Raw genomic sequence first — 23,662 nt, 5'->3', positions numbered from 1 at the left:
TGGAGGGCGCGTGCGTGCAGCGTCCCCGCGGCTCCGCCCCCATGGGCGACAGACCACGAGAGACCACTACCCAGAGCGCCTTGCGGGGCGCCATTTGTGGCTGGTACATGAGAGGCCGGGCACCTTCCAGTTTCTTTTTGTAACGGAAGTTTAAGTTTTTCATAGTATTTTAATAATGAAATGCCAAAGAATGTGTAACTTACGAAACGTGAAGAACACACAACTTAATTTGTGAAGTGGAATTTTACCAGAACCCACTGACTCTCCTCAGGATGTTCTTTCCGACCTATCCCCCCCGTTTCCTATTCAGAGATAGCTTTTAAAATTATGCTGAATTTTATGTGAATCATTGGGCCCTCCCATTTTTTAAGTTTTGTTACCACATATATGTGTCCCCTTAAACAACCCTGCCTAGTTTTGTCTTCTCTAAGTACAAAAAGTTGTACCATATTCTGTGTAATATTCTGCCACTCACTTTTTTACTTAGCGTTATGTCACTGAGAGAATCTAGATTATTACATGTAGCCATAGTTCTTTCGTTTTCACTGCTGTAAAATCCACTGTGCCTCTGTTCCACAATTTATTCATTTTCTTGTCTGTGGACATGTGAGTTATTTTCAGTTTACCTCCTGTATAAACAATGCTACGATGAGTATTCTAATCTGGTGCATCTATGCTAAAAGTTTTTACAAAGTATCTAGTGTGTAGTCGCTCCCTCATAGGCTAGATGATGTAATGCCAAATTGGCTTCCATTTTATACTCCCACCAACAGAGTGAGGTCCCATTGTTCAATGTACTCATCATTACTTGGTATAGTCAGATTTAATTTTGCCATTATAGTGGGCGTAAATTGTTATTTCTTTAGGGTCTTCTATTTTTCCAATCACTCATAATACTAAGCTCCTGTTATGCTTATTGGACATTTGCATTTCCTTTTCCTTAAAATATCCTTTTGCATTTCTTGCTCATTTTTCAATTGGGCTATGTGTTTCTTGTTGATTTGTAGGTCTTTATATACAGAGGGTTGTTAGTATTTATGACTGGTTTTCTGTATCTTCAAAGAAATTTGTTTTTATTCTGAAGTCATAAAAATGCAAAACTTTGAAGGTTTTTATTTTTCATTTTTAAGTCTTCGTTCATCTAGAATTTATTTCTGTGCCTGGTGACAGGTAGATCCAATTACTTCCCCCTGCCCCACCTATGTGGAAACCAGTTTATTGAATAGCCCATGCCTTCCCTTTAACAGCTACATCATCTGTCAAGTTTCTATATGCTTTTGAGTCTGTTTCTCTAGCTTGCTCCTTTGGTCAATTTGCCTTTCCTTGCACCCAAACCAGTTTTCATCATTCCAATTTTATTAAAGATTTGGCATCTAACAGGGCAAGTCTCACACTTATTTTTTCTTTGGGAGTATCCTGTGTATTCATGAACTGTTGTTTTTCAAGTAAAATTTTGAAATCAGTTTTCCAAGTTCTATGGGGGGAAAAAAAAAGACTAACCTCCTGAATTTTAATTAGAATCACTAAATCTATAGATCAATTTGGAGAGAAGTGAGTCTTCCTATTCCAAATAAACTCAAATATCATTCAATAAAGTTAACATTTTTCTCTGTGCAGGCTCTATAATTTTATTAGATTTATTTGTAAATGACATATTCTGTCTCTATTTTTTTTTCTAATTGTTGCTGGTATATCAATATCCAATTGATTTCTGATATGGCTCTTATTCTTAGATCCAGCAGCTTGCTAAACACTTTTATTCTAAAAATTTGTGGAGTCTGGCTCTTACAATAATATCATCTGTGAATAATGACATTTTTGATTCTTTCTAATTCTGAGGCTTTAATTCATTTTCTGATTGCACTGATTAGGATCTTTAGTACAAAGATGAATAGAAGCATCCATCCTAGACATTCTTCCTAATTTTTTTTTTTAATTTTTTGTTTTTTGTCAGCCTCACCCATGGCATATGGAGGTTCCCAGCCTAGGGATCTAATCGGAGCTGCAGCTGCCAGCCTACACCACAGCAATGCCAGATAAGAGCCACATCTGTGACCTACACCACAGCTCAGAGCAATGCCAGATCCTTAACCCACAGAGCAAAGCCAGGTAGTGAACCCACAACCTCATGGTTCCTAGTCACATTCATTTCCACTGCACCAGGACGGGAACCCTGTTCTTCCTAATTTTAAAGAGCATTTTTCTAAAGTTTCTATTAACAGTGATGATACTGATACCATGGGTTAAATGCATTTCACCTGCCATCACTAATCAAGGTCATTTTAAGACATGTGTCTTCCAAGTGCACTTAGCCTAAACAATAAAATGTTTGTTTGCCCAAGTTACTTTCCAGGAACTTGGAGTCAGCTATGTACAGTTTGAGCTGAGCTGGTTGAGTCTGGTTAGGACCACAGACCCTTCAGCTGGGTATTTGAGAATGTCTGCTTAGTGATCTTTTGACATCAGATTGCTAAAACTCCACCCTAAGAACAAACAGAGGCCTGTAGCCAATTATACCTGCTCAGGATGTCAATTACCACACCTTTCTCCAATCACAACTCCCCACACTCCCAGACCACCCTGCTTCCTTGATTCTTTATCCCATAAATACCCCAACCACTTGCCTAGAGGTAGACTTGAGATGGGTTTTCTTGTCTTCCTGCTTGGCTGTCTTGTGAGTAACTACTCTCTTTGCTGCAAATCTTGGCACCTCAGTGTTTTGCCTTGCTGTGTATCAGGCAAGACAGACCTGGTCTGGTAATAATGCTGTATGTATGTTTTTGGTAGTTGCCCCTTTTGAAAGTTTAGCTTCTAAGTTAGTTTTCTGAGAGTGTTTTTTTTTTTTTTTGCTTGTTTGTTTTGCCATTTTTTAATTTTTTTATTTGGTTTTTTAAAATCATGGGCAAGTGTTGCATTTTATTAAATTCTTTTTCTGTATCTATTGAATCTTTTCTCTTTAACTTGTTAATGTCATGAATAAAGTGTATTATTTCCTAATGTTGAACCAAATCTACGTTTCTGTGATAAGTCCAAGTTGATCACAATGTACTTTTTAAGCATGTTGCTGTGGTTGAGTTGTTCAGCATTTCAAGTCCATTTTCATGACTGAGATTGACTTGTAAATTTACCTTATTCTCTTGCCCTCATGTGGTTTGTAATCAAGGCTTTGCATATAGCTTCCTGCCCTTTCAAGCTGAAACTAAACTTTTTCTCAGGTAGTCCTTGAACCCAGCCAAAACTCAGATTGGGACTCAAACCCACTTTTTTCCCCCCCCAGTGGCCACATCTGTGGCATATGGAATTTCCTGGGCCAGGGATCAAAGTGAAGCTGCAGCTTCGGCCTTTGCCACAGCTACAGCAAAACGAGATCTCAGCCACATCTGCAACCTAAACCACAACTTCTGGCAATGCCAGATATTTAATCCACTGATTGAAGCCGGGATCAAACCACATCCTCACAGAGACAATGTCAAGTCCTTCACCTGCTGAGCCACACAACAGGATGCCTTTCTTACAAGCATCTTATACTAATAAACTCACTCTTTGCCTGCCACTTTGCCTCTTGCTGAGTTTTTCCTTCTTCCAGTCTAAAGAACCTGAGCTGCAGTAAGTCTTAACACCTTGTGAGTGGTTTCAATCAAAAGACAGTGGTTCCTGTTGTGGCTCAGCGGGTTAAAGACCCAAGATTGTCTCTGTGAGGATGTCGGTTCAATCCCTGGCCTCACTCACTGGGTTAAGGATCCAGCATTGCTTCCATCTGCAGTGTAGGTCACAGATGTGGCTAGGATATGGTGTTGCCATCGCTGTAGCATAGGCTGCAGCTGCAGCTTCAATTAGCTTGGGAAATTCCGAATGGTAATTTTTTTTTGGAGCAGCCAAAAAAAGAAGGCAAGGGGGGAGGTGAGAAGGCTCTGCCCCAGGTCTGAGAGAACCTTATTTTTATAAACAAAAGAAAAGGGAGAGGGGGAGAAGACCACCTTCTTCCTCATTCTTGTGTTGGCATCAAGGCTTGCGTCAGTAGTTCCTCCTTTGACCCTGTATGGTTTATCCAAGACCGTCATGGTGCTACTTAAATCATATGTATATTGGAGTTCCCATCGTAGCTTAACGAATCCGACTAGGAACCATTAGGTTGTGGGTTCAATCCCTGGCCTTGCTCAGTGGGTTAAAGATCCAGCGTTGCTGTGAGCCATGGTGTAGGTTGCAGACACGGTTCGGATCCTGTGTTGCTGAGGCTCTGGTGTAGGCTGGTGGCTGCAGCTCCGATTCAACCCCTAGCCTGGGAACATCCATATGCTGTGGGAGCGGCCCAAGAAATGGTAAAAAGGCAAAAAAAAAAAAGTGTATTAGCAAAGGGTGGTAACATATACTAAAATATGGTCATTCATCTCAGATTTCAGTATAATGTCCTCTTTCACCTAGTTTTTTTCTCTTTCACCTATATTTGTGTCTTCACTACATGCAGAAATTCTACTCTTCAAGAACTTTTAACTCCCTGACTTCATGCAACAAGATTCAAACTCCATATCTTTGGTTTGTGTTTTATCAGGGCTTGTAGCTTGAGTGTGTCTGGCACATTGATGGACCTAGTCTTCCTTCAAGGTACTGTAGATTGTTGCTAGGTTACTGAGTTCCTTGCTTGAGTGGTCATTAGCTTAAAAGTCTCCCAAACTCCCTTAAAATCCCCTTTTTGTCTTTAATCCCCTAGTGGGACTTCTAAACTGACTGTTAGAATTATCCTACTCTATCCCTACCTATCAAAGCCTTTGTTCAAATGTCACTGTTCCTCTCAATGAAGCCTTCTGTCCTCATTTTTACATTAGATACTGTAATTACAAGCTCCTGTGCTTTCTTTTCGTTCCCTAGTCTCCTTCCCCGGTATCTTTTCCCATAGCACTTAGTGCTTTTTTTTTCTTTTTATGGCCTCACTGTTGACATATGAAAGTTCCTGGGCCCAAGATTGATCTGAGCCACAGCTGTGACCTATGACACAGCTGCAGCAACACTGGATCCTTAGCCCCCTGATCCACAGCAGGAACTCCTACTGTTTTTAATGCAGTATGTAATTTTTAGATGATTTTTATTTTTTCCATCATATTTGATTTACAGTATGCTGTCAAATTCTACTGTACAGCAAAATGATCCAGATATATGTATATGTATATTCTTTTTCTCACATTATCCTCCATCATGTTCCATCGCAAGTGGCTAGATACAGTCCCTGTGCTAACTCACTCATTGCTTATCCACTCCAAAGGCAAGAGTTGGCATCTATTAACCCCAAATTCCCAGTCCATCCCTCCCCTTTCTCCTTGGCAACCATGAGTCTGTTCTCCAAGTCCGTGAGTTTCTTTTCTGTGGAAAAGTTCCTTTGTGCCATAATGTACTATGTAATTTGATCATTTCCTTGATTGTCTCCCCTAACCTCCCTTAGAACATAAACTCCAAAGGACAGACAGAATTGTATATAGTGTGAGGAACAGATCTAATTTTATCTTTTTCTGAATGGCTATTCAGTTATCTCAACATCATTTACTAAAAAGTCAATTTTTGCCCCCATTATTTTGAAATATCACCTTTATTATACATTCTAGAGTTCACACAGAGTTGGGTCAATTTCTGGATTTTTTTATTACATTCCACTGGTCTGACTGTTGATCTACCACTACCACACTAAATTATACAAGCTTATGAGTATATTTTAGTGTCTGATAAGCCAGTTCCCCCTCATAAGTATTCTTTTCAGGGTTTTCCTAGATATTAGCACATTTTTAAAATATGAATTTTAACATCATCTTATCCCCAAAAGAGGGAAAACTTTTATTTTTATTGGGATTGTATTAACATCTATTAATTAAGGAAAAATAACATCTTAACAATGTTAAAAAGTCTTAAGGAAAAAGAATGTCTTTCCAGTAGTCGAAGTTTGCTTTTAATCTTGAAGAATTTATAGTGTTTTGAATATAGATTTTTGAGTGTTTCTTGAGGTTATTCCTAAATGTTTTATCATTTTAGTATGTTTATTTCCATTTATATAACTTGTTATCTTTTGTGTATATGAAGACTTGTGGGGTTTGCATGTTACTTTCATATCCTACTACCTTTACAAAAATTTTCCTTGTTGCCAAGGGGGAGGGATGGACTAAGTTTGGGGTTAGTAGATGCAAACTGTTTTATTTAGAATGACTAAGCAATGGGGTCCTGCTGTATAGCTCAGGGAAATATATCCAATCTCCTGGAACAGAACATAATGGGGCATGATATGAGAAAAAGAGTGTGTGTGTGTGTGTGTGTGTGTGTGTGTGTGAGACAGGGTCTCCTTGCTGTACAGCAGAAATTGGCATAACACTGTAAATCAACTATAGTTTTATAAACTTAATTTTTTTAAATGTTTGAGTTTATTCACTGAGTCTCTAGAGTTCTCTAGATTTATTCTTATGTCATCTGTAAATAATTTTACTTCTTTCTACTTCTAATTCATCTGTCTCTGATTATTTTCCCTTATCTAAATTTCATTAGTTAGGGGTTCCAGCTGTGGCACAACAGGATCAGTGGCATCTTGGGAGCACTGAGACACAAGTTAGATCCCTGGCCTGGCACAGAGGGTTAAGGATCCAGCATTGGTGTGGCTTAGGTTGCAACTGTGGCTCAGATCTAATCCCTCATCCAGGAACTCCATATGCCACGGGGCAGCAAAAAAGAAAAAAATTAATTAAAAAATAAATTTCGTTTTCTAAAACTTTGAATACAATGTTAAATAGTGAAGGTGGTGGGCAGTTTTGCTTTATTCTTTACCCTAGTTGTAGCAATGCCTCAGGCCTTTCCCCATTATTAAGATGGTATACTTATGGCTCAATTTTTTTTTTTTTCTCTTTAGGGCCACACCTGTGACATATGGAAGTTCCCAGGCTAGGGGTCCAGTCGGAGCTGTGGCCAGGGATCAGACCCAGTTTCTAGTGGGATTTGTTTCCACTATGCCACAGCTCGAACTCCAAAAGTAATGTTTCTTAAGGCTACTGCCACTCCTCATCCTATTTGCTTTCAAAACCCAGCCAGTACTGTAAACTACTAAGTTCCTCGCCTGTGTTCTGTGTTTGGATTCTTAACGTTAGAGTCTTTCTAGGGGTTATTTTTCTGTGCTTCATCTAAGTCTTCTGCTCCCCAGCTGTCTTCAGCATAGTGTCCTAAGCTTTCTCTCCCACAGCTCACACTTCACTCACAGGCTTGCAGCAATGGCATGAGCTCTGTCAGAATTTATCTATTCACTACTAAAAGAAGTTCATTGTATTCTCTCTCTTCTGGTAATGCGAAAGGCATGAATTATGTGTGATTTTATTTTCACTTCTTGTTTATTTTATGGTTCCTGAAATAGATACATGGTGAGACTTAGATTTGGGGGGGTCACCATTATCCTGATATGCCAGATTTCTCCCCAAAATATTTCCTTATTTTTTTAAAACATCACTGGGGTGAATATATGCTCTTAGTCTTAAAAAAACAAAATGAAAAAACTACGGAGTTCCTATTGTGGCTCAGTGGGTTAAGAACCCGACATGGTATCCATAAGGATGCAGGTTCTCTCTGGGAACTTCGATGTGCCACAGTGCAGCCCTAAAAAGAAAAAGAAAAAAAAAGGGAAAAAACCCCTATTGTTATTAATCTTTTCTGTTAGTCTTAAATTTCTTAAATTTCTAAATTTCATTAATTTCTGTTCTTTTTTCCTCCTACTTTTTTTGTGTGTGGGGGGGGTCTTTTTAGGGCTGCACCCATGGCACATGGAGTTTCCAAGCTAGGGGTCCAGTTGGAGCTGTACCTGCCAGCCTACACCACAGCAACACCAGATCTGAGCCACATTTTCGACCTACACTACAGCTCATGGCAACGCCAGATCCATAACCCACTGAGCGAGGCCAGGGATCAAACCCGCAACCTCGTAGTTCCTTGTCGGATTCGTTTCTGCTGTGCCAAGACAGGAACTCCTACTCTTTTTTTTTTTTTTTTTTAATAAAAAGTCAATTTATCAATAGAATGTGAGAGAGAAAGAGAGAGTGGCCTGGAAGATACACATTCCACAGACAGAATGTGGTCCTTCTCAAAAGGCAAAAGAGCAGCCCTGGGAAATCAACTCGACAGAGAGAGTGTGGGCCAGCTCAGAGGGCAAGAAGCTTTCTACTTTCTTTTATTCTTTTTTCTAACCTTTTGTATTAGACCATCAGGTTATTCATTTTCAGCCCCTCTTCCAAGATGCTTATTTAAGATAATAAATTTCCTTTTATGTATCATTTAGCTGAACCCCATAAGGTGTGATAAGTATTTTCATCCTCATATGGTTCTTTCTAAGTATTTTTAAAATTCCACTGTGAGTTTTTCCTTGACTCATGAGTTGCTTAATAGGTGTTTTTAGACTTTCAAGAAAATTTTGTCTTTAAAATTTATCTCTGAGATACTCTCACTGGATATCCCTATAATCTGAATCATACCTGTGATTTTAAATGTGTTGCCTAATTCAAGGTCCATCTTTTTTAAATGTTTTATCCATGCTTGATTAAAAATGGGTGTGCTCAAATTTCAAGGTGCTGAATTCTAGATATGTCCAATATATATCAATCTTTTTAGTTGTCATTCAAATCTTATGTCTTTGCTGATAATCTTTTGTCTTCTTGGTTTATGAGTAATTGAAGAATGACTGGATATATGTAAAAATAATCTAGTCTGATAGCCGACTTAGAAATTTTTCCTTGTAGTTATGTTAACTTTATTTCTGTGCTCTTGAAGCTAATTAGGTGCATACAAATTTAGAATGTATATATATCTCTGTCAGTTGAAACTTTAATCATTATGTAGTAACCCTAATGATACTTTTTGCATTAAAATTATATTTCATATGATATTACTACAACTTCCCTATGTTTGTTGTTCAGTAGTTATCTAGGACATCCTTTCCCACCTGTTTATTTTCAAACTTTACACATTCTTTTATATTAATGCATATCCTTTGGTATATAATCTGGTCTTGGTTTATCTTACAATATAATGACCTTATCTTTCAGGTTAGGGATCCAGCATTGCCAGTGCTTTGGCTCAGGTCGCTGCGGTGGCATGGGTTCAATCCCTGGGCCAGAAACTCAAATGTCACAAGTGCAGCCAAAAAATAAGGACCTTATCTTTTGGGGGGCCACATTATCTCGATATGCCAAATTTACAGTGTTGTGATAAATCAACATCACAACTATACAAGATCAGCATCGCTGCTATACAACAACGTGGTTCAGATATGCATATACACACATTCATTCTTTTTCAGATTCTTTTCCCTGGAGTTCCCATCGTGGCACAGTGGACACAAATCTGACTAGGAACCAGATTCTCTTCCCATGTAAGTTATCACAGAATATTGGGCAGAGTTCCCTGTGCTGTAAAAATAAATTTATCTTTTGTTTAGGACTGCACCCGCAGCATGTGGAGGTTCCCAGACTAGGGGTCTAATCGGAGCCGTAGCCACAGCCACAGCAATGCCAGATCCAAGCTGCGAGGTCTGCAGCCTACACCACAGCTCATGGCAACACCTGATCCTTAACCCACTGAGCAAGGCCAGGGATCGAACCCACAACCTCATGGTTGCTAATCAAATTCATTTCTGCTGCACCACAATGGGAACTCCAAAATAAACTTTATTTTTTAACTGGTAAGTTTGGTCCATTAAAAGTTACTGTGACTAACTCTACTTCTGGACTTCTTCCCACCAATTGGAATATTTTTTTTCTTTTTTGTGCTTTGTGTTGAATGGAGTTTTTATTTATTTATTTATTTATTTTTTGGTTTAATTTCACATTTTACCCTCCTCTACTGTTTTGAATGTATAGCTTCCAATCTCTAACTCTTGGACTTTACCATTCACACTTAAAGTCTAAAATAAGTCAATAATTTTTATGTCCCATGGCATAAAAGTTACCAGGCCAGGGATTATATTATCCTTGGCATGGCTACAATGCTGAATCCTTTAACCCACTATACTCAGTGGATCAAACTCAAACCTTTGCAGCGACCCGAGCCACTGCAGTGGGATTCTTAATGGACTTGCCACAGCAGAAACTCCTAAATCAACAATTTAATTTTGAACACGTTTCCTTTGAACACTTTGAAACACTTTGACTCCAACCACCCCCTCCTGATGTATGTGCTGTTGTTATCCATTAGTTCTGATTTTAATCCCTGAAGTAAGACGCTATTATTATTGCAATTATTACAGACAGTTGACAATTTGCTATGTATTTGCCAATTTCTGTGCTCAGAAATTACTCCTTTTTGGATCTTAGGGAATATTCTTTCTGGCTACTTTGTTTTTGACCTTCTATAGTTTCATTATGATGTTTCTAGGTGTGGATTCTCTTTATTTGTCCCTTTTGTTTCTTCATATATTTGTAGATTGAGTTGGTTCATAGAAACAAATTTTATGGAAAATTCTTGGCTATTCTCTCTTCATTCCATCTAGGACTCCAATTAAATTATAGGAGATCTTATTCTGTCCCCAGTATCTGTTAGCTTCTATCAGTCATCAATTGCTACATAGCAAACCACTCTAAAACTTAGGGGCTGAAAGCAAACACCATTTTATTTGTTTGGGTCATTGCTTTGCACTGATTCAGGTGGCAGCAGTCATCTGGCATGTCTATGGGGACTGGGTGATCTATCTAGTATGTCTTTGATGACATTTTAGGGGGCATGCAAACCGTTGGCCACAGCACTCAGGTCTCTGCCGATGGAGCTCTCCAGGAAGCTAGCTTCAGCTCATTCACATTAAGGTTTCAGGGTTCCAACTGAAGCCAAAGAACTCTGCAGCACAAATACTTTGCAAATCGCTGCTTGTGTTCCACGCACCAAAGCTATTCAAATAGCCAAGCCCAGCTTTAAAGAGTGAAGCAAATTCCAATAAATTGGTAGGAGGGGCAGCATAGTCACAATGCAGAGGTTGGTTCGTACAGGGACAGGGGATTATTGTGGCCATCTTTGCAAATACGCTGTTACAGATATCTTATATCTCTGTTGACAAATGTATCTATATTTGGTTAAGTCCCTATGTGAAATGCAACCAAATGCAATTCTGAATGATACAGAAATGCCTGACTGAAAATCATATTTTACCTAGTTCACTTTAATTAGCATGGACTATTAATGCAACAAATAAATCCAAGCGTATATAATGATTAAAAATTCTATTCCTTCTATAACAGTCATGGGCAAGTGAATAGGTCCTAGGGGCAGTTTTCATCCCTGCAGTCAGCCAGGGACCCCCAAGCTGATGGAAACTGCCACCTTCAACATGTAACTTCTAAGCTGGCCCTAAACGTGGTCTCCAGCGCAGCCACCTAGAAGGGGAACAGAGTATGGAAGTTTTTACCGCTAGGCTTGGGAGGGGCAAACATCAATTCTACTCAAATTTTCTTAGCAAGACCTCAGTCACCTGGTCACACCCATTTTACTGGCTAGAACTCAGTTACCTGGTCACACAGCAAGGAAGGCAGGTAAATGCCCAGCTGAAGGCCCCAGAAGAGAAGAATGGGTGTTTAGGTGCATACTTAGCAATCACTGCTTCTTACCTAGAGGACTTTCAAAAAGAATCTTAGAAATCAAGTATAAAATCACGCAAGGAGAAACTCATAAAAATGGTTTAAAACGTGACATGAAAAGCTAGGACAATGGTAAATTTGGCTCTGCCACTTCCTGTGAGACCTCAGTCAAACAACTTGAGTTTTCTAAGCCTCCATTTCTTCACTAACATAATGGCCATAATAATAGTATTTCCCTCATAGAATTTTTGATTTCTTAAAAGTGAAATAATGCATAAAAACTTTGAGTAGGCACTCAATAGCATATAGTAAGTATTCAGTAGATACAAGCTATCACCTTTGATAATAATATAATGGGTATAATGGTATACTATTTCCTGAATAGCAAATATAAATGCCTTCCAATATCAGACATTTAACAAAAAAATAAAAATTTTATTTTAAAAATTAGTGTTTTGTCGAAATAGATTTTCATTTTAATTTTTACTGCAATTGATTTACAATGTCCTGTTGATTTCTGCTGTACAGCCAAGTGACCCCATTATGCATAAATATGCACTCTTTTTCTCACATTATCCTCCATCATGTTCCATCACAAGTGACTAGATATAGTTCTGGGGTGTCGTATGGCAGGATCTCATTGCTTATCTACTCTAAATGCAATAGTTTGCATCTACTAACCTCAAAATACCAGTCCATCCCACTCCCTCCCAACCCCCCTTGGCAACCACATGTCTGTTCTCCATGTCCACAAGTGTGTTTCTTTCCTGTAGATAGGTTCATTTATGCCGTATATTAGATTCTAGTTATAAGGGATATCATATGGTATTTGTCTTTCTCTTTCTGACTTGCTTCACTCAGGATGAGAGTCTCTAGTTCCATCCATGTTGCTGCAAATGGCATTATTTTGTTCTTTTTTATGGCTGAGTAGTATTCCATTGTGTATATATACCACATCTTCTGAATCCATTCATCTGTCAATGAGCACTTAGGTTTTTTCTATGTCTTGGCTATTATAAATAGTGCTGCAATGAACATAGGGGTGCATGGCTCTTCTTCAATGCAAGTTTTGTCAGGGTATATGCCCAAGAGTGGTATTGCTGGGTAATACGATAGTTCTATATTTAGTTTTCTGAGGTACCTCCATAATGAAGTAATTGTACCAATTTACATTCCCACCAACATTGTAGGAGGGTTCCCTTTTCTCCATACCCTCTCCAGCATTTGTCATTTTGTCCACTTACTAATGATGGCCATTCTGACCAGTGTGTGGTGGTAGGTACCTCATTGTAGTTTTGATTTGCATTTCTCTAATATGTAGTGACATTGAGCATTTTTTCATGTGTCTGTCGGCCATCTATAGGTTTCTTTAGGGAAATGTATATTCAGGTCTTCTGCTCATTTTTCAGTTGTTGGGTTTTTTTGCTCTTGAGTTGTATGAGTTGTTTGTCTTTGTATGTGTTGTTTATCTATCTTGGAGATTAAGCCCTCATTGGTTGGATGATTTGCAACTGTTTTCTCCCAATCCATAGGTTGACTTTTTGTTTTTGTATGGTTTCCTTTACTATGCAAAAGCTTGTAAGTTTGATTAGGTCCCATTGGTTTGTTTTTGTTTTATTTCTATTGCCTTGGGAGACTAACCTAGGAAAACATTTCTATGGTTGATGTCAGAGAATGTGTTGCCTATGTTCTCTTCTAGGAGTTTGATGGTGTCTTGTCTTATGTTTAAGTCTTTAAGCCATTTTGAATATATTTTTTGTGCATGGTGTGAGGGTGTGTTCTAGTTTCATTGATTTACATCCAGCTATCCAGTTTTCCCAGCATCACCTGCTGAAGAGACTGTCTTTTTCCCATTTTATATTCTTGCCTTCTGTGTCGAAGATAAATTGACCATAGCTTTCTGGGCTTATTTCTGGGTTCTCTATTCTGTTCCATTGGTCTGTGTGTCTGTTTTTATACCAGTACCACACCATCTTGATTAATGCAGCTTTGTAATATTCTCTGAAGTCTGGGAGAGTTATGCCTTCTGCTTGGGTTTTTTTTTTCCCCTCAGGATTGCTTTGTCAATTCTGGGTCTTTTGTGGTTCCATATAAATTTGGGATTGTTTGTTCTAGATTAAATCTGTAGATTGCTTTGGGTAGTATGGCCACGTTAACAATATTAATTCTTCCAATCCAGGAGAATGGTATATTTTTCTGTTTCTTTGAATCCTCTTTAATTTCCTTGATCAACGTTTATAATTCTCAGCATATAACTCTTTCACCTCTTTGGTCAGATTTATTGCTAGGTATTTAATTTTTGGGGGGTACAAATTCAAAAGCTATTGTTTTTTGTTTTTGTTTGCTTTTTAGGGCTACACCCATGGCATAGAGGCTAGAGGGCAAATTGGAGCTGTAGCTGCTGGTCTGCACCACAGCCACAGCAACGCAGAATCCGAGCCATGTCTGCAAATTACACCACAGCTTACAGCAAAGCCAGATCCTTAACCCACTGAGCAAGGCCAGGGATCAAACCCACAACCTCATGGTTCCTAATCAGATTCGTTTCCTCTGCACCATGATGGGAACTCTTATTCCTTTTCTAATATTTCATTTTTAGTATACAGAAATGCAACTGATTTCTGAATGTTAACTCTTTTATCATGCTACTTTGCTGAATTCATTGATCAGTTTGAGTAGTCATTTTTGTGTGGAGTCCTTAGGGTTTTCTATATATAGTAGCATGTCATCTGCATAGAGTGACAATTTTACCTCTTCCCTTCAAATTTGGATACCTTTTATTTCTTTTGTTTGTCTGATTGCTGTGGCTAGGACCTCCAATATTATGTTGAATAAAAGTGGTAAGAGTGGGCATCCTTATCTTGTTCCAGATTTTATCAGGAAGGCTTTCAGCTTTTCTCCGTTGAGTATTCTATTGGCTGTGGTGGCTTTTTGTCATAATAAAAGCCATTGTCATAAATGGCTTTTATTATGTTGAGATATGTTCCCTCTATACCCACTTTGGTAGGAGTTATGAATGGATGTTGGATTTTGTCAAATGCTTTTTCTGTATCTTTTGAGAGGATCATGTCATTTTTTACTTTGCTTTTGTTAATGTGGTTTATGATGTTGACTGATTTGCATATGTTGAACCATCATTGTGAACTTGTGAAAAATCCCACTTGTCATGATGTATGGTCTTTTTTATGTGGTGTTGGATTTGGTTGACTAAAATTTTTGGGGGAATTTTAGCAGCTATATTCATCAAAGGTATTGGCATATTGTCTGGTTTTGGTATTAGGGGGATGGTGGCTTTTTGGGATTATTCCTTCTTCAACCTTTTGGAAAAGTTTAAGAAGGATTGGTATAAGTCCTTCTTTATACGTTTGGTAGAATTCACTTGTGAAGCCATGTGGTCCTTGACTTTTGTTTGTAGGGAGTGTTTTTATTACATATTCAATTTCATTTCTAGTTACCAATCTGATCAGTTGATTTATTTCCTCTTGATTCAGTTTTGGTGGGCTGTACGTCTCTAGAAAATTGTCCATTTCTTCTAGGTTGTCAAATTTGTTGGCATATAATTGTTCATAGTATCCTCTTATGGGTTTTTGTATTTCTGCAATCTCCATGGAGATTTGTCCTTTTTCATTTCTTATTTTGTTGAGTTCTTTCTCTCTTTTTCTTGGTGAGTTTGGCCAGAGGTTTGTCAATTTTGTTTACCCTTTCAAAGAATCAGCTCTTTGTTTTATTGATTTTTTTTCTTTTTTTTTTTTTTGAATATCTATTTTATTGATTTCCTCTCTGATCTCCATGACTTCCTTTCCTCTGCTGACTTTAGGTTTTATTCGTTGTTTTTTTTTTTTTTTTTCTAATTCTTTTAGGTGATGGGTTAAGTTGTTGATTTGAGATTTTTTTTTTTTCTTTTTAGGGCCACAACCACAGCATATGGAATTTCTCAGACTAGGGGTCAAACTGGAGCTGCAGCTGCTGGCCTACACCATAGGCACAGCAATGCAGGATCCAAGCCACGTCTGCAACCTATACCACAGCTCACAGCAACACAGGATCCCCAACCCACTCACAGTTAGGCCAGAGATCAAACCTGCATCCTCATGGATACTAGTTGGATTCGTTTCCACTGTGCCACATTGGGAATTCCCCTTTCTCCTCTTTTTGAGGAAGGCCCATGTCACTGTGAACTTCTCCCTAAGAAATGCTTTTGTGGCCTCCCATAGAGTTTGAAAGGTTGTGTTTTCATTATCATTTGTCTTGAGGTATTTTTTTAATTTCCCTTTTGATTTCCTCTGGACCCATTGGTTTTTTGTAACATGTTGTTTAGTTTCCATGTCATTTCTTTTCCTGTGGTTGATTTCTAGTTTCTTGGCATTATGGTCAGAGAAGATGCTTGAAATAATTTCTGTACTCTTAAATTTGTTGAGGTTAGTTTTGTGCCCCAGAGCATGGTCGATCCTTAAGAATTTTCCATGTGCACTTGAAAAGAACACATATTCTGATTTTTTTTTAATGTAATGTCCTGGGAAAATATCAATTTTAAGTCTAATTTTCTATTGTGTCATTTAGGATCTCTGTTGCTGTGTTGATTTTCTTTCTAGAGGATTTGTCCATTGATGTGAGTGGGCTGTTAAAGTCTCCTAATATTGCCATCATTTTCTCTTTTTATGTCTGTTAGTTATTGTTGTATTATCTGGGAGCTCCTATATTAGTGGCATATGTATTGACAAGTATAATATCCTTTTCTTGAGTGGATCCTTTCATCATTAAATACTGTCCTTCTTTGTCTTTCATTATGGTCTTTGTTTTAAAGTCTATTTTGTCCGACATAAGTATTGCAACTCCCACTTTCCTGTCTTTTCCATTTACATGAAGTATCTTTTGCCATCCCCTTACTTTCAATTTGTATGTGAGTCTCTTATAGGCAGCATATTGTGGACTCTTGCTTTTTTATCCAGTCTGACACTCTGTGTTTTGATAGGAGCATTCAATCCATTGACATTTAAGGTTATTATTGATAAATATGTATTTATTGCCATTTTAAACCTTGTTTTCCATTTGAGTCTATGTTTCTCCTTTGTTCTTTTCTTTTTAGGGTTGGATGGTTTCCTTTTATCTTCTATCCTCTTCTTTTTAGTTTTTGTGAACCTATTGTTTGGTTTTGATTTGCTGTTGCCCTGTTTTTCAATTATGTTAACCCCTTCCTATATCTGCTTGTTTAGCCTGATAGTCATATTGGCTCAAAGACATTCTTAAAAAAAAAAGAAAATTGTCTAGAATCTCTTACTTTCCTTCCACAATTTTTATGATTTTGATGTCCTTTTTTAACATCTTCATGTTTAGCCTGTTCCTCTTCCTTGTGTTTGTTGCTGCTTTTACAATAGTTTTCTTTTGGATCTGTATACTGGCTTATTTAAGTGATTAGTTTCCAGTTGTGATTTCCTGCATCCTGTATCTTCTTACTTCTTTCCTATTTAGAGGAAACCTTTTGGTATTTCTTTTGGAATGGGTTTAGTATTGCTGTATTCTTTTCATTTTTGTTTGTTGGAGAAATTCTTTATTTCTCCTTCTGTTTTAAATGATAATCTTGCTGGTTGAAATATTCTAGGCCGCAAAGTTTTCCCTCTTAGAACTTTGAGTATATCTTGCCACTTTCTTCTGGCCTGTAATGTTTCTGTAGAGAAATCAGCTGATAGCCTTATCAGGGTTCCCTTATGCTTAACTCCTTGTTTTTCTCTTGCTGCTTTTAGAATCCTCTCCTTAACTCTTGCCATTTTTATTATAATTTGTCTTGGTGTGGGTCTGTTTGGGTTTTTCTTTGAGGGCCTCTATGCTTCCTGTATCTTAATACCTGTTTCCTTTAGGTTTGGAAAGTTTTAGCCACAATTTTTTCAAATATATTTTCAATCACCTTTTCTTTTAATTCTCCTCTGGAATCCCTGTAAAAACTTTTCTCCTTCTAGAATTCCTGTAAAAACTCTTAGTAGGCACTCAATAGCATACAGCAAGTACTCAGTAGATATAAGCTATCAACATTGATAATATTATAATGGGTATTTGAGCCACTGGTATACTATTTTCTGAATATCAAACATGAATGCCTACCAATACCAGACATATTTAACAAAAAAATTAAAAATTTTTTAAATTAACATTTTGTCAAAATACAGATTTTTAGGTGGAATATGTAACAGTTCTTTCAAATAGGGGTTACTAACATTATATAATGTCACAAGGCATTTGAGTCTTCTAGGGAAGTATTTCCCAAAAAAGATCTAAGAAGTTGGTAGCTATTTAGTCAAAAGGAAAACTGTATGCATATACTAGTTTAGAAGAACCCTGCAGTAGTCACTGCTCTCACAATCTTGAAGCTAGTCTCTCACGCATTGTCTTGTGCAATTCTGCATAATTGGCAAGTTATATTGATTTTTTTGTTTGTTTGTTTAGTGAACTAACACTTTGCGCATCAAGCAGAACAACTTCCTAGACATCTCTTTAATCAGGGAGAGCTTTTCCTCCAAGGCCCCACAGGAGAGAGAGCTTCATGGAAGCTGCCAGTTCCCTCCCATTATATCTCTTATTTGCTCACTTCCCCTCTACACCTTTATTTTTGACTTTTTCCCATTACCCTGGATCTTCCCTTTTGGGTCTCTCTATCTCTTTCTTCTGTAATCAAAATAACTGGCTCATGCTTTTGTTGCATCCCCGCTATAACTCCACTCAGCAAAACAAAGGAGCCTCCTAAGAAGGTTTGGAAAGGACAAGATTATATATCACTAGTTGATATTTTTGCAATAACAGTTAAAAAGAAAGCTTAATTTGGAAAGTTAATCTTCTAGGCAGCCTTGATATTGACCTCTTGGTCACCCTTGTCCATTCACTGGACCCTGGTATTTATTTGGCACCATCCCTTCCTGCTGACTCCAGCCCTCACCATTTGGCTTCTCAGTTCCTTAAGGTCCTTGTCTAAAGTGACCTGCCCCTGCACCTCATGCAGAGTCCTCCAGCTGCTATGGCTTCCCCTGAAGCTGTTCCACCTTCAAAATGCCTCTTTCAGATACCCTACCCTCAGAACAATTGCTCCCACCATTCCATCTTACTTAGTCTCATCTGTTTCCACTTGAAACCATTTTCCAGACTCATCCAAACTTCCAGTCCATTACTTTTACCTTTCCTCTCTCTACAATCCCTGCTCTTGTTATCTGAGACTCAAATTTCATCATGTCACTCAGTCTCTTGCAAATAACCACCTGGGCTTTCATTGAATTTGTCTGGCAAAGTGTTATTTCTGCAAAAATGCAACTATTTTTCTTTGTGCCTACCCCAGCTATAGAAAATTTCCCAATGGGGCAAATATGTAACAATTAAAATTTAAGAGTTCTAGCTTTAATTGGGCCCTCAACATTGCCCCATATTCTCCCATTTCCCTCTAGCCAATTAATTCTCCCCAGTAAGCCTTTTCTACACCATTCAACCTTCAATAGTGCCACCTCTCTTCGTGCTTGGTATTTGATCCTCTTGCTGTTTTTTTCTGAGGAAATAATTCAGACAGGAACTCCCAAAACTTCTGCCATCAAACCTACCCCCGCCTGCATGTGCATCCATCCTTTCCTCCTTTTAGACTAAGGACATATCCCTCTTCTTACGATCTAGGTTCCATGGCCTCTTGTCTTTCAAGAATCTTACATGATCCATTATTTCTCTCTTTCTTTGCTCTATCCCTCCCATTAAATTTACAAGACTCCAATCTCTCAACTTAAAAAATTCTGAGCCTTATTTCCAAACAAACTGCTTACTCCGCATCTCTTTCTCTTAGCAGCCAAAGTTGTAGAAAGAGTGAGCTCAATGTGTTGCCTCAGTTTCCTCTCCTCTCATGTTTGCTTTAAGCCATTTTGAGCCGAGTTTCCCCTTCCCATTTCTTCAAAGTGGTGATGGCTCTGAAATGACCAGGGACCTCCATGTTGCTGGATCAAATGGACATCCTCCAGTTCTCACCTCACTTGACTCTCAGCAACAGTCAAAACTATCAACCACTCTTTTTTTCTTCTCTCATTCTGGCTTCCTTTGACTGCCATATCTACACAGTCTCTTGTTACCCTATCACCATGGCAACTTCTCAGGACTTGTTTAGCTCTTTCTCCTCTGATGGATGGACCTTTACATGTTGAAGTTCCCCAGAAATTGGTTTTATTCATTTTGTTTTCTCGGTTTGCACTGTTTCTCTAAATGTCTTCACATATACTTATGACTTCAAATAACAATTTTTCAAAGTGTGTTTCATGGGCCAGCCTGTGTACCAGGATCACTTGCAGAGGATGAGGTGGGGCAGGTAGTAGAGTGGGGGAAGGGGTATTAAAATTCAGATTCCCAGGCCCCATTCACAGCCTACCAAATTAACTCTGTGGGTGGAGACTGGGATCCGCATTTTAAATAAATTCTCAAAGTTATTCCCATAGTGAATCAAGCTTGGAACCACTAATTTGATGGTCACGTTAACAAGGACAGCTCAACATCTCCATCTACTGACTTATTAACACCGTTGCCTTATTTTCTCAAATGTTAGGAAACTTAAAAATGTGAAGAAGAGGGAAAAAAAGGGGAAGAAATAAGGAACAAAAGAGATGAAAGAATTATCTCCCCCATGAATAATCAAGATTGGATTATGTCATCCTGTGACTTTTCCTAGCTCCAAATGAAAACTAGTCTATATTTGGGTTTTAAATTTTAATCTCTATCCAACTATATAAAAATGTAAGAATTGAAATGACTAATTCATCACACAGTCTCTTAAAATGGAACCCATGGCATTTTATGGATTTTCAAAGTTAGATTTCCTGAGCTTGGCTAATAAAAAGCATTGTATTTTCCAGTAGAAACTTAACAGGAGGAGTTCCCATTGTTGCTCAGAGGAAATGAATCTGACTAACATCCATGGAGACGCAGGTTCAAAACCTGGCCTTGCTCAGTGGGTTAAGGATCTAGTGTTGCTGTGAGCTGTGGTGTAGGTCGCAGACACAGCTGGATCCCTCGTTGATGTGGCTGTGGCCTAGGCCAGCAGCTGTAACTCCAATTCGACCTCTAGCCTGGGAATCTCCATATGCTGTGGCTGTGGCCCTAAAAAGAGACTGAGACAGAGAGAGAGAGAGAGAGAGAGACTGCCTAGTTCAAACCTCAGGGCTAATTCTTAGAAGACCACATTTTAATACTCTCCCATACATATCATCACTCATTTACTCCCTCTAATCACCTGGATTCCTGACAAAATGTTTTCTCATTTCTTTTTTTCTTAACTGTTGCAAATTTTATTATTGAGGTATAGTTGATTTGTAATATTGTTAGTTTCAGGTGTACAGCATAGTGATTCCGTATTTTGCAGGTTATACTCAACCATAGTTTATTACAAGATAATGGGTATAATTCCTTGTGCCACAAAGTATATCATTGGTGCTTATCTATTTTATATATAGTAGTTTGTATCTGTTAATCCTTAATCCCATACCTGGGAGCTCCTGCTGTGGCACAGTGGGTTAAGATCTGGTGTCTCCGAGGCAGCGTGGGTTCAATCCCTGGTCAGACACAGTGAATTAAGGATCTGGCATTGCCGCAGCTGTGGCATAGTTTGTAGCTGCAGCTCTGATTCAGTCTCTGGCATTCCATGTATCGAAGGTGTGGCCAAAAAAAAAAAAAGTGTGAATCCCTTATCTTTAACTTATCCCTTCCCCCCTCCCCCTCCCCTTTAGTAATCACAAATTTGTTCTCTGTAGCAATGAATCTGTTTCTATTTTGCATATGCATTCATTTGTATTAACTTTTAGATTCCACATATAAGTGATATCATATACTGTTTTTCTGTATGGTTTATTTCACTAAGCATAATATTTTCTAGGTCCATCCACACTGGTGCAAATGGCAGCATTTCATCCTCTCTCATGGCTGAGTATTGTATATGCCACATGTTTTTTATCAAATTATCTGTCACTGGGCACTTGGGTTGCTTACAAGCACTGGCTATTTTACGCAGTGCTACTGTGAACATTGCGGTGCAGGAATCTTTTGAATTATTGTGTATTCATTTTTTTCTGGATATATACCCAGAAGTGGAATTGCTGGATCCTATGGTATTTTTATTTTTTGCTTTTTTTTAGGAAACTCCATACTGTTTTCCATAGACGCTGCACCAATTTAAATTCCCACCAACAGTGTATGAAAGTTTCCTTTTCTCTGCATCCAATGTTTGTTAATTGTAGATTTTTTTGATAGCTATTCTGACAAGTGTAACATGAGGTGATACCTCCTTGTGTTTTGATTTGCATTTCTCTAATAATTAGTAACATTGAGCATTTTTCTCTCTTTCTTTCTTTCTTTCTTTTTTTTCTGCTTTTTAGGGCCTCAACCTGCGGCCTATGGAGGTACCCAGGCTAGACGTCCAAGTGGAGCTACGGCTACCGGCCTACTCCACAGCTACAGCAGCATCAGATCCAAGCCACGTCTGCGACCTACACCGCAGCTCATGGCAACGCCAGATCCTTAACCCACTGAGTAAGGCCAGGGATCAAAGCCACAGCGTCATGGTTCCTAGTCGGATTCATTTCTGCTGCATTCCGAGCATTTTTTTTTTCCCTGCCCCTGTTGGCCATCTGTATATATTCTTTGGAAAATGTCTATTCAGATCTTCTGTCCACTTCTCAATTGAGTTTTTTTAATATTGAATCGTATTAGCCTTTTGTATGTTTTGGATATTAACCCTTTGTCCACTACATCATTTGCAAATACTCTCTCCTATTGCATAGGTTGTCTTTTCAATTCGTGGATGATTTCTTCTGCTGTGCCAGAAGTTTTTAAGTTTAATTAAGTCCTGTTTGTTTTTTGGTTTTGTTTCGTTTGCCTTAGGAGACTGATGCAAGAAAACATTGCTACCATTTAAGTCAGTGTTCCCACTATGTTCTCTTCCAGGAGTTTTAGGGTTTCAGGTCTTACACTTAGATCTTTAAATCATTTCAGTTCATTTTTTTATATGGTCTAAGAGAATGTTCTAATCTCATTGTTTTTACATGTGGTGGTACAGTTTTCCTGGCATCACTTGTTGAACAGAGTGTCTTTTTTGCGTTGTGTATTCTTGCCTCCTTTTTCATAGGTTAACTGACAATAGATGACAAGGGTTTATTTCTGGGCTTTCTATTCTCATGCATTGATCTATGTGTCTGTTATTGTGCCAATACCATTATTGCCAAATGATAACGTCCCCCCCCCTTTTTTTTTTCCTTTTTTTCTTTTTAGGGCTGCACCCATGGCATATGGAGGTTCCCAGGCTAGGGGTCTAATTGGAGCTGTTGCTGCCGACCTATGCCACAGCCACAGCCACAGCAACGCCAGATCCTTAACCCACTGAGTGAGGCCAGGGATCGAACCCGCAACCTCATGGTTCCTGGTCAGATTTGTTTCTGCTGCACCATGACAGGAGCTCCAACAATAATGTTCTTTTGATTACTGTAGCTTTGGAGTACATTCTGAAGTCTTAGAGGGTTATACTTCCAGCTTTGTTCTTTTTACTCAGGACTGCTTTGGCAATTTGAGGGTTTTTTTGTGGCTACATATAAATTTTAGGATTGTTTTAATCCTTTGAAAAATGTCCCAGGTATTTTGATAGGGATTGCTTTAAATCTCTAGATTGCTTTGGGTAGTATGGCCATTTTAATAACACCGATTCTTCCAATCCAAGAGCGTGAGCTCACTCTCCATTTCTTTGAATCATATTTAATTTCCTTTATCAATGTTTTATAGTTTCCAGAGTATATATGCTTCACCTCTTTGGGTAAGTTTATTCCTAAATATTTTTTATGCAATTTTAAACATATTTTTTAGCATATATTTCATTATTAGTGTATAGAAATGAAGTCAATTTCTGTATACTCATCTTGTATCCTGCAACATTGCTGAATTCATTTATTAGTAATAATAGTTTTAGGGTGGAGACTTTAGGGTTCTCTACAAAGGGTGTCATTTTACCTGCAAATAGTGACAGTTTTGCCTCTTCCCTTCCAATTTGGAGAACTTTTATTTCTCGTCTGTTTTGACTAGGCGTTCCAATGCTGTGGTAAATAGAA

This window comes from Phacochoerus africanus, chromosome 7, assembly GCF_016906955.1.
Source record: "Phacochoerus africanus isolate WHEZ1 chromosome 7, ROS_Pafr_v1, whole genome shotgun sequence".
In the NCBI taxonomy this organism is placed as follows: domain Eukaryota; kingdom Metazoa; phylum Chordata; class Mammalia; order Artiodactyla; family Suidae; genus Phacochoerus; species Phacochoerus africanus.
The sequence above is the reverse complement of the archived record's forward strand: the minus strand, read 5'-3'. Positions refer to the sequence as shown.